Raw genomic sequence first — 13,599 nt, forward strand, 5'->3', positions numbered from 1 at the left:
ATTCTTATACATCAATAATGAAGCAACAGAAAGAGAAATCAAGGAATCGATCCCATTTACAATTGCACCAGAAACCATAAAATACCTAGGAATGAATCTAACCAAAGAGGTGACAAATCTATGTACTGAAAACTATAGACAGCTTATGAAAGAAATTGAAGAAGACACAAAAAAAAATGGGAAAAGATTCCATGCTCCTGGATAGGAAGAACAAATATTATAAAAATGTAAATACTATCCAAAGCAATCTACATATTCAATGCAATACCTATCAAAATAACACCAGCACTCTTCGCAGAGCTAGAACAAACAATTCTAAAATTCGTATGGAACAAGAAAAGACCCCTAATAGCCAAAGCAATCTTGTAAAAGAAAACCAAAGCAGGAGGCATCACAATCCCAGACTTTAGGCTGTATTATAAAGCCGTAATATCAAGACAGTATGGTACTGGCACAAGAACAGACACTCAGATCAATGGAACAGAACCCAGTACCCAGAAATGGACCCACAAACGGATGGCCAATTAATCTTTGACAAAGCAGGGAGGAATATTCAATGGAATAAAGACAGTCTCTTCAGCAAGAGGCTGAAGTGCTGGGAAGACTGTATAGTGACATGCAGAAAAATGAACCTGAACCACTTTCTTACTCCACACAAAAAAATAAACTCAAGATGGATGAAACACCTAAATGTAAAATAGGAAGCCATCAAAATACTAGAGAAGAAAGCAGGCGAAAACCTCTCTGACCTCGGCTGCAGCAACTTCTTACTCAACACGTCTCCGGAGGCAAGGGAAACAGAAGCAAAAATGAACTTTTTGGAGCTCATCAAAATAAAAAGCTTCTGCACAGCAAAGGAAACAATCAGCAAAACTAAAAGGCAAGCAATGAAATGGGAGAAGATATTTGCAAATGACATATCAGATAAAGGGTTAGGATCCAAAATCAAAGAACTTATCAAACTCAACACCCAAAAACCAAATAATCCATTGAAGAAATGGGCAAAAGACATGAATAGACACTTCTCCAAGGAAGACATCCAGATGGCCAACCGACACATGAAAATATGCTCGATATCACTCATCATCAGGGAAATACAAATCAAAACCACAGTGAGTTACCACCTCACACCAGTCAGAATGGCTAACATTAACAACTCAGGCAACAACAGATTTTGGCAAGGATGCAGAGAAAGAGGATCTCTTTTGCATTGTTGGTGGGAATGCAAGCTGGTGCAGCCACTCTGGAAAACAGTATGGAGGTTCTGCAAAAAATTAAAAATACAACTGCCCTACAACCCAGCAATTACACTACTAGGCATTTATCCAAGGGATACAGGTGGGCTGTTTCGAAGGGGCACATGCACCACAATGTTTACAGGAGTGCTATCAACAACAGCCAAAGTATGGAAAGAGGCCAAATGTCCATTGATGGATGAATGAATAAAGAAGATGTGGTGTATATATACAATGGACTATGACTCAGCAATCAAAAAGAATGAAATCTTGCCATTCACAACTATGTGGATGGAACTAGGGGATATTATGCTAAGTGAAATTAGTCAGAGAAAGACAAATACCATATGACTTCACTCATATGAGGACTTTAAGAGACAAAACAGATGAACTGAAGGGAAGGGAAACAAAAATAATATAAAAACAGGGAAGGGGACAAAACGTAAGAGACTGTTAAATACAGAGAATAAAAAGAGGGTTGATGGGGGGGTTGTGGGTGGGGGATGGGCAAAATGGATAAGGAACATTAAGGAATTTACTCCTGAAATCATTATTGCACCATGTGCTAACTAACTGGGATGTAAATTAAAAAAATAAATCAAATAAAAAAATTTTTTAATTAAAAAAAGTAAAATGTATTAAAATGAAAAATTAAAAAAAAAATTGAGTAACTGAAATCTAACCATGGACATCTCCACTAGCACTGCCATTGAAATAATCAATTATCCACAGAGGATGTCTGTGCTAATGGACACACCTAGTGACATTGATTTGTAACCCCCAGACCCTCCAGCTCACTGCTGTTCATGATGGCAGGGCGAGTGCTCTGACGTGCGTCACCCATCGCATGTGTCCTGTGAGGCTGAACGAGTTGCTGCTCTGCATTTCCATGGTAAGTCCCACACTGTAAACACGTGTCCTTTTCAGGGTCTATTTGGTGCCACATTTTCTGCATTTACATGCACTTTCCTGGTGATTTCAGTGTTTCAAAAGGCCCTGAAGCCCAGAGCCGCAGGGCTGACAGGTGTTCCTAAGCACAAGAAAGTGAGATGAGCCTCACTGACAAAACTACGGTGCAGGTAGGTCCTGCTCAGGCTCGTGATGCAGAGTCGTGTGCCTTTGAGTTCAGTGGTAATGAATCAACAATGCGGTAAATCCAGGAAAAGGAAATTCTTGATGTCTATTTGGAGCCACCTAAGAAAATGTTAAAGTAACATCTAGGATGTTATGATGATGCCACGGAAAAGAGGGGGAAAGAGCTCAATATGAGGATTCATGAGATGATGATGATGATTTCTAGCTGTTTCTAAAGGCATCATGGGTGGCACAGTTGTGAAGTTGAAAGCCAAAGACACTGGGGATCAAAGTAACCAGGCCTGGAAATGTCACAGTTCTGAGCTGGTATTTCAGGATAGGGAAATACAACATACAATAAATTATTTGGAAGTGTGTGTGTGTGTGTATGTGTGTGTGTAAAATAAGGTGTCTTTAATCAAAAACACACAGGAAACAAGGCTGTGTATTCATCAGTGGGCAAGTGTTGCAGGCAGAGGCTCCCATGATCCCAGCCCTCTATTAACTCCAGGAGCAACGGCTCACTGTGGCTGACTCTGTGTCCTCAGGGACTGTGACACAGCAGCCATGAATGTGAGGATGCTCTATATGCCCTCTCCCTGCCAGACCCCGTTCATTCCCGAGCACAACACTCTTCCTGGCTTTTCTGGACCCACTCGTTTCCCTCCAGGGACGCACTCACACTGCTACCTCTCAGGCACCACATTTATGCACCTGTGAATCCCCTGCTGGTTTTGCTAAAATGCAAATTGTGATGCAGTGAACCTCAGTTGAGGCCAAGCCCCTATATTGCCAACAAGCCCCAGGGTGACATCTCTGCTGCTGTCCTGAGGGCCTCAAACAACCAGGACCTGCATCTGCCCTCCTCCTTTTATCCACAACAGGTCCACTCCAACAGGTGTCTGTATTTAAACAATAAGACTGTTCACAAACAAAACTGTGTTTTCCTCAGAGGCTCACAGATGTTCCCAAGGAACAATGAGAGTGTCAAGTCTCCAGGCAAAGTGAGAGAAGACTTTTAACAAGAAGAACATCAAACATCTCAACTACTACACACATGACAGGAGGCGAAAGAAGAAAAAACTATGAAATTGGCATCAATTCAACAGACTTTTATTGAGGACATATGCCCTGCAGGTGAGATTCCTTGCCAAGGATACAAATATTAGCAAGACACGGGCTTTGCACTCAAGAGACCTAGGAATTGGAAGGGAAAAAGGATGTAAATCTGGGGCAAAAAGGATGGGAAGTGAGGCGCAGATTATCCACAGTGCAGGTTAGAGTGACGGAAATTCACACCAGGCAGAGACCGCTTCCTCTTGTGGATCAGGGAAGGCTCCCTGGAGGAAGTGACACAGATGCCTGTGACCCATGGAGGTACTCTGACTTCATTTTACTCTGAGATAAATTAGAGATTTAAGCCCCAGAATCAGGTCAGAACAAGAAATCCTGCTAAGTTACACTTAACTCATCTTGACAACCCATCATCGAGCAGAGAGAAAAGACAAAAGTTGCACACAGAGACTTGCAAATCCATCACCACTGAGCTGGGTTTAAGTATGTCCTGACTCCTGGGCTGCCGGCATCTTGCTCTAAAGGGAGGCCAGTGAACCGATGTCTCCAGTGTGTTTTCCTGGGAAGATCAAATTGGAAATTGCTCTGCAGCGGGTGTAGGTGAGGACGGCAGGGAGAGGGGCACGGGGAGGAAGAGGGCTGAGGACAGAGAGGAAGGTAAGGAGACGCATGGGAAAGAGCAGGAAGGTGGTTCCAGACTTACCGACGCTTCCAGAGCCAGAACACAAGACCTGCCAGAAGCACCAGGGGCACGACCACCACCAGGAAGACCAAGCCCACCGGGTGGTGCTGCTCTGTGGGTTTGGTGCAGACGGTGTCAATTCCCATCCATCTTGGGTTCGACTGCACCTTCCTGGTCCTTTTTGCTCCCGTCACCCTCTGCCTCACCAACCACCCTTCCTCCGTCTCGTTTCCCATCCCTGCTCAGAGGTGGACACTTCACCAAACACTCTGCTTCCTCCCACGTCTGTAGGATCCTCACCTTCAGCTCTCCATTTCTTGCATTATTAATTTTATGTCCTTTATGATCTGCAGTCCCGAGAATCCCAAATGTTTCCTCTCACTCTCCTGCTCTGCTTCAGGACCACCCACCCCCTTTCCCAGCTGGACCCCTACCCTTTCTCACCCCAGTAGAGGACCACGTCCTGGCCTCCTAGACTGCTGTGTCTCACTCGGCAAGACAGGCCAGCTGCCTCTCTGGCTTCCACGTCCAAGGATGTCTGAAGATACCATGTCCCGTCAGCATGGGGCAAGAGGTCGCCTCGCCGGGTGCCCTGTTGCTCCTGGTCACCCCGCATCCACGTCACCCACACTGGCTTTGGGTAGAAGCCAGAGACGTGGCACACGAGGAGCAGACGGCCAGGACCCGGACTGGGGCCAGTGGACAGCCAGGCCTCGGGCCTCACTGCGGAGACAGGACAGGCATTCTCAGACTGAGAGGGTACGTCTTCACATCACATTAGAAATACACATCTTTCCACCTCTAGGAACCTGTCACCATCATCCCCTGACTCTCTTGGCCCCTACTCCACCAAATTTGAGAATATGATGCAAATTTATGAGTGCACGGAGAGATAATGCTTGGAGAGAGGGAGCAGGACTGACCTTGTCGTTGAAGGTCTGCCTTCCCTGCCTCAAGAAGACCCAAGAGGAAACGGGGGCAGATGTCATTAATATTTGCTTGTATTCGTGAGTTGACCACATGGTACTGATTGAATAGTTTGGAGACCTGCTGAGCTCTCCTTCCTTCCTCCCTTTGGAGATGGCCACCATGACGTGTTCTGGAAGCTCACGAGATCTGACCCTTTATACGCAATCTGCATGAAGCCTGTTGATGCTCCTCCAAAGTGAGAATCGCAGCCTCCTGCCAGCTGTACCTGAAAGGGATCTGGGAAGAGAGAATGTGAGTTACAGGAAATGGAGAGGGAAACAGATGAAAGGAGATGAGTGGAAGCAAAGGACAGAGGAAGCAGAGGAGAAGTTGAGGGCTTTGGACAGAATGGAACAAAGTTTGGTTTGAGTGGAGACTCAGACAGAGGGGAAGTGGTGGTCGCTGGAGGCAGAAGAAAGGTAAATTACTGAGAAAGGAGCACATGCTGGAGGAGAAGCAGGAAGGATGTGGGCAGAGAACAAGGAAGGGCTCCACAGGGGAGCTGTGATGAAATCGTCAAGGGTGAGGGGAAGGCAGCGGGCAGAGGGAACACGTAGACAGACAAATGTCTCTGATGGGACTGAATGGGGAGAAAAGCACATTTCAAGGATCAGTCACAGAGTGAGGAAGAGGAGAGTCTCTGGCTGGAGGCCAGGGAATGGGGTGGTCATGGGAGACTCTGGTGCGAGACAGGAGAACACAGCCTGGTGTCAAGGAGAGGAGGGGAAATAGCAGAAGGCGTGAAGCTTTTCAAGTTCGGGGTCTGGCTTCTGCCTCCTGAACACAGGGGTGTGATTCCGTTTTATGATGGGGAGTCGAGAGGTTCAGCAGCCAGGGGAGGCTCTTTCCTGGAGGAAGAAGGAATTCATGGTGACACACACAGGCCACCTCCATCCCACGTGTCCTGAGGGACCCGAGCTCACATTCAAGCTGCCATTGACTGGCATGCTCCTGAAATATCAGAGGAAATCTCGTGGAGAATGTGTGAAATGACTTTTCTTGTTCCATTAGCTCCTCATTGCTGAAGTTGCCCCTGGACCACGGCCACAGAAAAATGAAAGCGCCCGTCTTGCTGGCCCAGCCACGAGTCTGCAGTTCATCCAGCCAAGCCGAGCCCTGATTCTGTGTCCAGGAACGGTTGCAAAAGGATGTTGCCAGGATGGTTCGAAAAGAGATTGGCTCTTGGAAGTCTGTGCCAGAAGAACAGATAGACATTGGGAAGGAGAGAGAATGCCAAAGAAAGTTGCCAGGGAGGGGCCCGAAAATCTAGAGGACAGGGAGCCGTAATTCTCTCAGGAGACATGTGCTGCCCCGGAGCCCCAAGCTTCATCCCCATCCTTCAGAAATGGGATCACGGATGTTCAGGAACAAACAAGGCTGACATCCCTCACTCCCCAGGAATGTGCTTGGGAACCCACACCACAAGTGCACACACGCACACACACACACAGATAAATGCACATATGTACACACACACTCAGAGTTGCATGTGTATGCACAAACATAGACATGTATACAAAGAGCCGTACGGACACACACAGAGACATGCAAACAGGCACCTATATGCACATGCTCATACCTGCTAACACTTGCATGCAGACGCACAAGCACAGGTACACACATCACAAACTCGTGTACCCATGCAGACACACATGTGCACACACGCAAACACACATGACTCACATGAGCACACACAGGTATGCATATGTAAGCGTGCATGCTTGTGCTCCCACAGGGCGTGCCCAGAGTCCTCACCATCGTCAGTGTCACCACCTGGGACAAGAACCGTGAGCAACACCAGTTGCAACAACAGCATCTTATGTGCAGATGTTCTTTCTTTCTCTCCGAAAGTGGGTCTTTGGCGTCTGTTCTCACAAACCTCCCCACACACAGCCCCTCTCTTCTGACTTCCTTCTCAACACACACGCCTGCCCTGAGTCTCCCCGACAATGCAGATGGACTCCACCCTCAACCCTGGACACCTACTCAGACTCTCACTTCCCCTCCGGGTCTGACCCTCCTCTCGGCTTCCAGCTTCTCCCTGTCACCAGCCTCCGTCGTGCTCCCTGAGGCCCTGATTCAGGCCCTGTTCAGGCTGGGGAACAAGTCTCGTGTGGCATGGAAAAGGGACCCTACCTCTCGTGCCTTTTCTCCTCATCCAGACAGTAACCCATGAAGACACACGACTCCCCAGCACCCAACCCTGGACCCTGCTGTTACCCTGTCCCTCGTGCCCTTGGGTCACTGCCCATGGACTCCCTTGCCTCTCTTACCCCTTCTGCAACCCATTCACATCTCTGACTTCTCACTGTCTGTGTTCAAATACAAAATGAAGCAGCTTGATTTGAAGGTCACCTTCCCTTAACTGGGGGGACAGGAGTCTAATCATGCAAATAATCTCGCCTTCTTGGGGGATAGAGAGGGTCCATGTGAGAGAGGACCTCACTTGTGATGAACAGAGAATTCCTCACTGACGGGGGAAGACTTACATTTCTGGGGGAGGTTGGACTGCACTTAGGTTAGGTGAAACAAGGTTTGGGGAGTTGGCCTGCCCAAGGCACCATTTTGAGCCCATGGGTTTCTTTTAACACTTACTCTATTCGCTTTTCCAAATTTCGCCATGATTGCCTGTGTAACAGTATCAACAACCACCAATTCACCATTATTTTAGGGGAGAATCAGTTGCCATCAGTGAGACCACAGGACACTGAAACATCTATGACTACTGGTGTGAGGTGACATCTCATTGTGGTTTTGATTTGCATTTCCCTGGTGATCAGTGATGTGGAGCATATTTTCAAATGTCTGTTGGCCATCTGGATTCCTTCTTCAGAGAAACTTCTATTCATATCTTCTGATTATTTGTCCTTTTGCTGTTGAGTTGTACAAGTTCATGATATATTTTGGATACCAATCCTTTATCAAACATGTTATTTGTTAATACCTTCTCCCATTCCATAGGCTGCCTTTTAGTTTTGTTGATTGCTTCCTTTGCTGTGCAGAAGCTTTTTATCTTGATGTAGTTTCCATAGCTTATTTTTTTTTTTTGTTTCCCCCGCTTCCAGAGACATAATAAGTTAGAAATAAGTTTCTGTGTATAATGTCAGAGACATTACTGCCTGGATTTTCCTAGGATGTGTATGATTTCAAGTCTTACAGTATGGTATAAGAAAGTGGTCTAGTTTCTATCTTTTACATGTGGCTGTCCCATTTTCCCAACACCATTTGTTAAAGAGACTTTCTTTTTCCTATTGCATATTCTTGCTTTCTTTGTCAAAGATTAATTGACCATAAGATTGTTGGTTTATTTCTGGGCTTTCTAGTCTCTTCCATTGATCTCTGTGTCTACTTTTGTCCCAATACCATACTGTTTTGATTACAGCTTTGTAGGATAACTTGATATCTGGAATTGGGATATCTCCAGCTTTGGTTTTTTGGTTTTTTTTTTCCTTTTTCTCTCATGATTGCTTTGGCCATACAGAGTCTTTGGTGGTGGCATAAAATTTTATGATTGCTTGTTTTAGTTTTGTGAAAAATGCTATTGGTATTTTGAGACTCATTGCACTAAATCTGTAGATCACTTTGGGTAATATATCCATGTTCCCAATATTTGTTTTTCCATTCCATGAGCCTGGAATATCTTTCCCTTTCTTTGTGTTACCTTCAATTGTTTCATCAATGTGTTATAGTTTTCAGAGTACAGGTCTTTCACCTCTTTGGCTAAGTGTATTTCTAGATATGTTATTATTTTTGGTGCAACTGTAAATGGAATGGTTTGCTTAATTTCTCTTTCTGCTGCTTCATTATTTTTGTATAGAAATGCAAAGGACTTCTCCATACTGATTTTGTATCCTGTGACCTTACTGAATTCGTGTATTGGTTCTTGTTGTTTTGGGGGAGGCGTCTTTAGGGTTTCTATATATATAGTATTGTGTCATCTGCAAATCGTGAATATTTTTCTTCTTGGCCCATTTGGATGCCTTTTAGTCTTTCTCTTGTATGATTGCTGTGGCTGACACTTCCACTATTATGTTGAATGAAAGTGGTGACAGTGGTTAGCGGACATCCTTATCTTCTTCCTGACTTTAGGGGAAATGCTCTCAATTTTTCACCATTAAGTATGATGTTAGCTGTGGGTATGTTACATACGATCGTTATTATGTTGAGTTATGTTACATCTACATCTATGTTGTTGAAGGATTTTATCATCAATAGATGTTGTACTGCGTCAGATGCTTTTTCTGCATTTTCTGAAATGGTCATATAGTTTTTATCCTTTCTCATGATGTCATATATCGTGTTGATTCATTAGTGAATACTGAATGACACTTGTACAGCAAGAATAAATTCCACGTCATCATGAGGAATGAATTTTTAATATATTGTTGGATTTGGTTTGCTAATATTTTGTGATGGATTTTGGATCTTTGTTCATCAGAAGTGTTGGCCTGTAGTTCTCTCTTTTTGTAGTGTCTTTGACTGCTTTTTGTATCAGGATAATGCTGGCTTCATGGAATGAATTTGGAAGCTTTCCGTCCTCTCCTATATTGTGGAATAGTTGAGAAGAATAGATATTATTTCTTTAAATATTTGGTAGAATTTTCTTGTGAAGCTGTCGTGGACTTTTGTTTGTTCAGAATTTTCTCCCTGCTGATTCAATTTCATTGCTGGTAATTGGTCTGCTCAAATTTTTTATTTATTCCCACTTCATTTTGGCAATTATATGTTTCTAGGAATCTATCCATTACTTATAGGTTGTCCAGTTGGAGGCCTATAATTTTTCATAAAATTCTCTTAAAATCCCTTGTATTTCAGTGGTGTCACTTATTGTTTCCCCTCTTCATTTCTGATTTTGTTTGAGTTTGCTCTATTGCTTGCTCTTTTTTTAATGAATCTGGCTACATTTTTATCAATTTTTGATCTTTTAAAGGACCACCTCCTGGTTTCATTGAACTGTCTTCTGTGGTTTTTTTTTTCCATATCATTATTTCTGTTCTAATCTTTATCTTTTTCCTTTCTTCCACTGCTTTTTGTTTTTATTTCTCCTTTTCCTAGCTCCTTTAGTTGTATGGTTAGGTTGTTTCTTTAATAATTATCTTGTTTCTGGGGTGCCTGGGTGGCTCAGTCTGTTGAGCATCCAACTTTGGCTCAGGTCATGATCTCGTGATCTGTGAATTCAAGCCCTGTGTCCAGCTCTGTGCTGACAGCTTGGAGCCTGGAGCCTGCTTCGGATTCTGTGTTTCCCTCTCTCTCTGCCCCTCCCTGCTCATGCTCTGTCTCTCTCCCTCTGTCAAAAATAAATAAAACATTTAAAAAAATATTTTTAAATAATTATCTTGCTTCTTTAAAGAGCCATGTATTGCTATAAACGTCCCTCTTAGAACTGCCTTTGCTGCATTTCAAACTTTTGGGCCATTGTGTTTTCATTTTCCTTTGTCTCCATGTATTTTCTTTATTTCCTCTTTGATTTCTTGTTTGACCCATTCATTCTTTAGTAGCATGTTATTTAACCTCCATGTATTTTACGCTTTTTCCAGATTTTTTCTTGAGTTTCATGTGTAGTTTCATATTGTTTATGTCAGAAAAAGATGCTTGGTATGATTTTGATCTTTTTCAATTTATTGAGACTTGTTTTGTTGCCTAATATATAATATATTCTGGATAATCTTCCAGGTGCACTTAAAGAGTTGTGTATTCTGCTGTTTTAGGATGGAATGTTCTGAATATATCATTTAGATCTATCAGATCCAAGGTGTCATTCAAAGCCATTGCTTCTTTGTTGAATTTCTGCTTGGATGGTCTATCCATCAATGTCATTGGGGTGTTAAAGTCTCCTACTATTATTGTATTACTATGGATTACTTCCTTTATTTTTGTTACTAGCTGATTTATGTATTTGGGTACCTCCATGTAGGGTGCAGAAATATTTACAATTATTATGTTTCTTGTTGGATTGTTCCCTTTAGTGGTATATAGTGTCTCTCTTTGTCACTTGGTACAGTTTTTATTTTAAAGACTATTCTGTGTGATATAAGTATTGCTACCCTGGCTTTCATTTCGCATCCATTTGCTAGATAAATTCTTCTCCATCCCTTCACTTTGAATCTGCATGTGTCTTTAGGTCTGAAATGAGTCTCTTGTAGGCAGCATAGAGACAAGATTTGTTTGTTTATCTATCTCATCACACTATGTCTTTGGATTAGGGCGTTTAATCCACTTACATTCAATATATCTACTGATTGGTATGCATTTATTGCCATTTTCTTTACTCCTTTTGTGGTTGTTTTTGTATTCTTTGTTTCTTTCCCCTCTTGCTCTTTTCCTCATGATCAGTTGGGCTCTTTAATGATATGCTTGGATTATTTCCTCTTTATTTTTTGATAGCTATTCCTAATTTTTGATTTATACTTTTCATTCAGTTTCTACATAATATCCTCTGTATATAGCAGTCAATGTGAACTTATTGGTCACTTCACTTTGAGCCCATTCTTTATTCCTCTCCCTCTCGCAGCCCCCACTTTTTAAGTATATGGTGTCATAATTTACATCCTTTTATTTTGTAAATTCTGTGATTGATTTTTATGGATATCCTTATTTTTACTGCTTTTGTGCTTACTTCACTTTTGGTCTTTCCTTTCTACTCACGGTCCCTTTTAATATTTCTTGTACTGATGCTTTGTGGTCATTAATTCCTTTAACTTTTGTTTGTCTGGAAAAATCTTAATCTCTATTTCTATTCTGAATGATAGCCTTGGTGGATAGAGTATTCTTGCTTGCAGCTCTCATTCCTTCAGCAGTTTGAATACATCATCACACTTCTTCTGGCCTGCAAAGTTTCTGCTGAAAAATCAGCTGATAGCTTATGGGTTTCTGTTGTATCCAACTGTCTTCTTTTCTCTTGCTGGTTTTAAAATTCTCTTTTATCATGATGCTTTGTCATGTTCATTACTACGTGTCTTGATGTGGACCTCCTTGGGTGGATTTTGTGGAGGCTCTCTATGCCTTCTGATTCTTGATTTCTGTCTCCTTCATCAGATTTGGGAAGATTTATGCTATTATTTCTTCAAATGTCCTCCCCCGTTTCTTTCTCTTCTCCTGTGATTTCGATAATTCCGATGTTATATGCTTAATGGTATCTCTGAGTTCCATAAGTCTGTTTTCATTTTGTTTTTATTTTCTCTCTCCTATTAAGCTTGATTGCTTTTCATTACCCTGTCCTCCAGGTTGCTGATCCATTCCTCTGCTTCCTATAGTCTACCCTTCATTCCATGCGTGTATTTTTAATTTCATGTATTGTGCTCTCTTTCTCTGATTCTTTTTTATGTTTTCTCTCTCTTTGTTGAGGGTCTCATTGAGGTCCTCCTCTATTTTCTCAAGTCAAGAGAGTATCTTTATGACAATTACTCTATATTCTCTGTCAAGGAGGAGTTAAGACAACAGACTAATAGGGGAACCCTGAGCTTGCCTCATCCCTGAACACAGTTAGATGAATATCAAATCATTTGAATACCCAAGGAATTGATTTGAGAACGGAGAGAGCAACAATGCAGAAGTGGAGGTAGAAAAGTGACCACATCATGAAAGGTAAAACCTGCAAAGAGTTGATTTGGGGGCCAAAACATCTGTGGGTATTGCAAAGGGAGGGAGCCCTGATCATGGAGAGAGGAGAGAGCAGAGAGACTGTATGAGGGACAGAGAGAGAGAAAGTTGAAAGTCCCTGCAGGAGATTTCACAGTAAGAACCCTTCCCCAAAACCATTGACTGGGAAAAGAAGAGGGCTTGACCATCGCGAGTTTTTATAAGAGCAGAGTGTACAGTCTAAAGTTTTGGAGGCCCACACCATCTCCAGTGTCCTGCGTGGTGGGTTTGGTGGTGCTCCAGTGAGGAAGGAGGGTAGAGACCAGAAATGGTCAGCATAGTCTGAGTATTTCCTGGGGAGAAACAGCTCCCAAGCATTTGGGAGAAGTGGAACAGTCTTTCTGGGGACAGAAACCTGGTAGGCACCAATGTGCTGCCCTATTCACTGGCATAAGAACATAGACACCAGCTAAGGGTAGCAAACCTTAATGCCAGATTTTTGCTGAGTTTGATCATAAATTCTGAAATGCTACAGAGTCATGCAACCGATATCTGGGGCAAACTGTCAAACAGCAAAAGCACAACAGACTCCCCCCCCCCCAAGATTAGCACAAGTCCACACTAATCTCTAAACTTTGGAGTTTTGTAACCCAGCTGTGTGTCTTAGAGAAAACACAGGATGGGACACCTGGGTGGGTCAGTCGGCTAAGCATCTGAGTTTGGCTCAGGTCATGATCTCATGGTTCCTGTGTTCAAGCCTGGCATCAGACTCTCTGCTGTCAGCATGGTGCCTGCTACAGATCCTCTGTCCCCTTCTCTCTGTGACCCTCCTCTGCTCTCAATCTCTCTCTCTCTCTCTCTATCAAAAAGAAACATTTATGAGGAGGAGGAGGAGGAGGAAAGGAGGAGGAGGAAGAAGAAGAAGAAGGAGGAGGAGGAGGAGGAAGAAGAAGGAGGAGGAGGATGAGGAAGAAGAAGGAGGAGGAG

General features: G+C 43.2%; 1 protein-coding gene and 1 pseudogene across 1 annotated transcript in view; both read right to left on the reverse strand.

Moving 5' to 3' along the window:
- LOC125925637 (T-cell surface glycoprotein CD1a-like) overlaps window positions 1-13,599 on the reverse strand; it is a 170,546-nt gene that overhangs the window by 24,230 nt on the left and 132,717 nt on the right. The gene's annotated exons all lie outside the window — the stretch shown is intronic.
- Window positions 3,366-13,599, reverse strand: part of LOC125925649 (T-cell surface glycoprotein CD1a-like) — a 20,451-nt pseudogene continuing 10,217 nt past the window's right edge.

The sequence above is a fragment of the Panthera uncia genome, chromosome F1, assembly GCF_023721935.1.
Source record: "Panthera uncia isolate 11264 chromosome F1, Puncia_PCG_1.0, whole genome shotgun sequence".
Taxonomy (NCBI): Eukaryota; Metazoa; Chordata; class Mammalia; order Carnivora; family Felidae; genus Panthera; species Panthera uncia.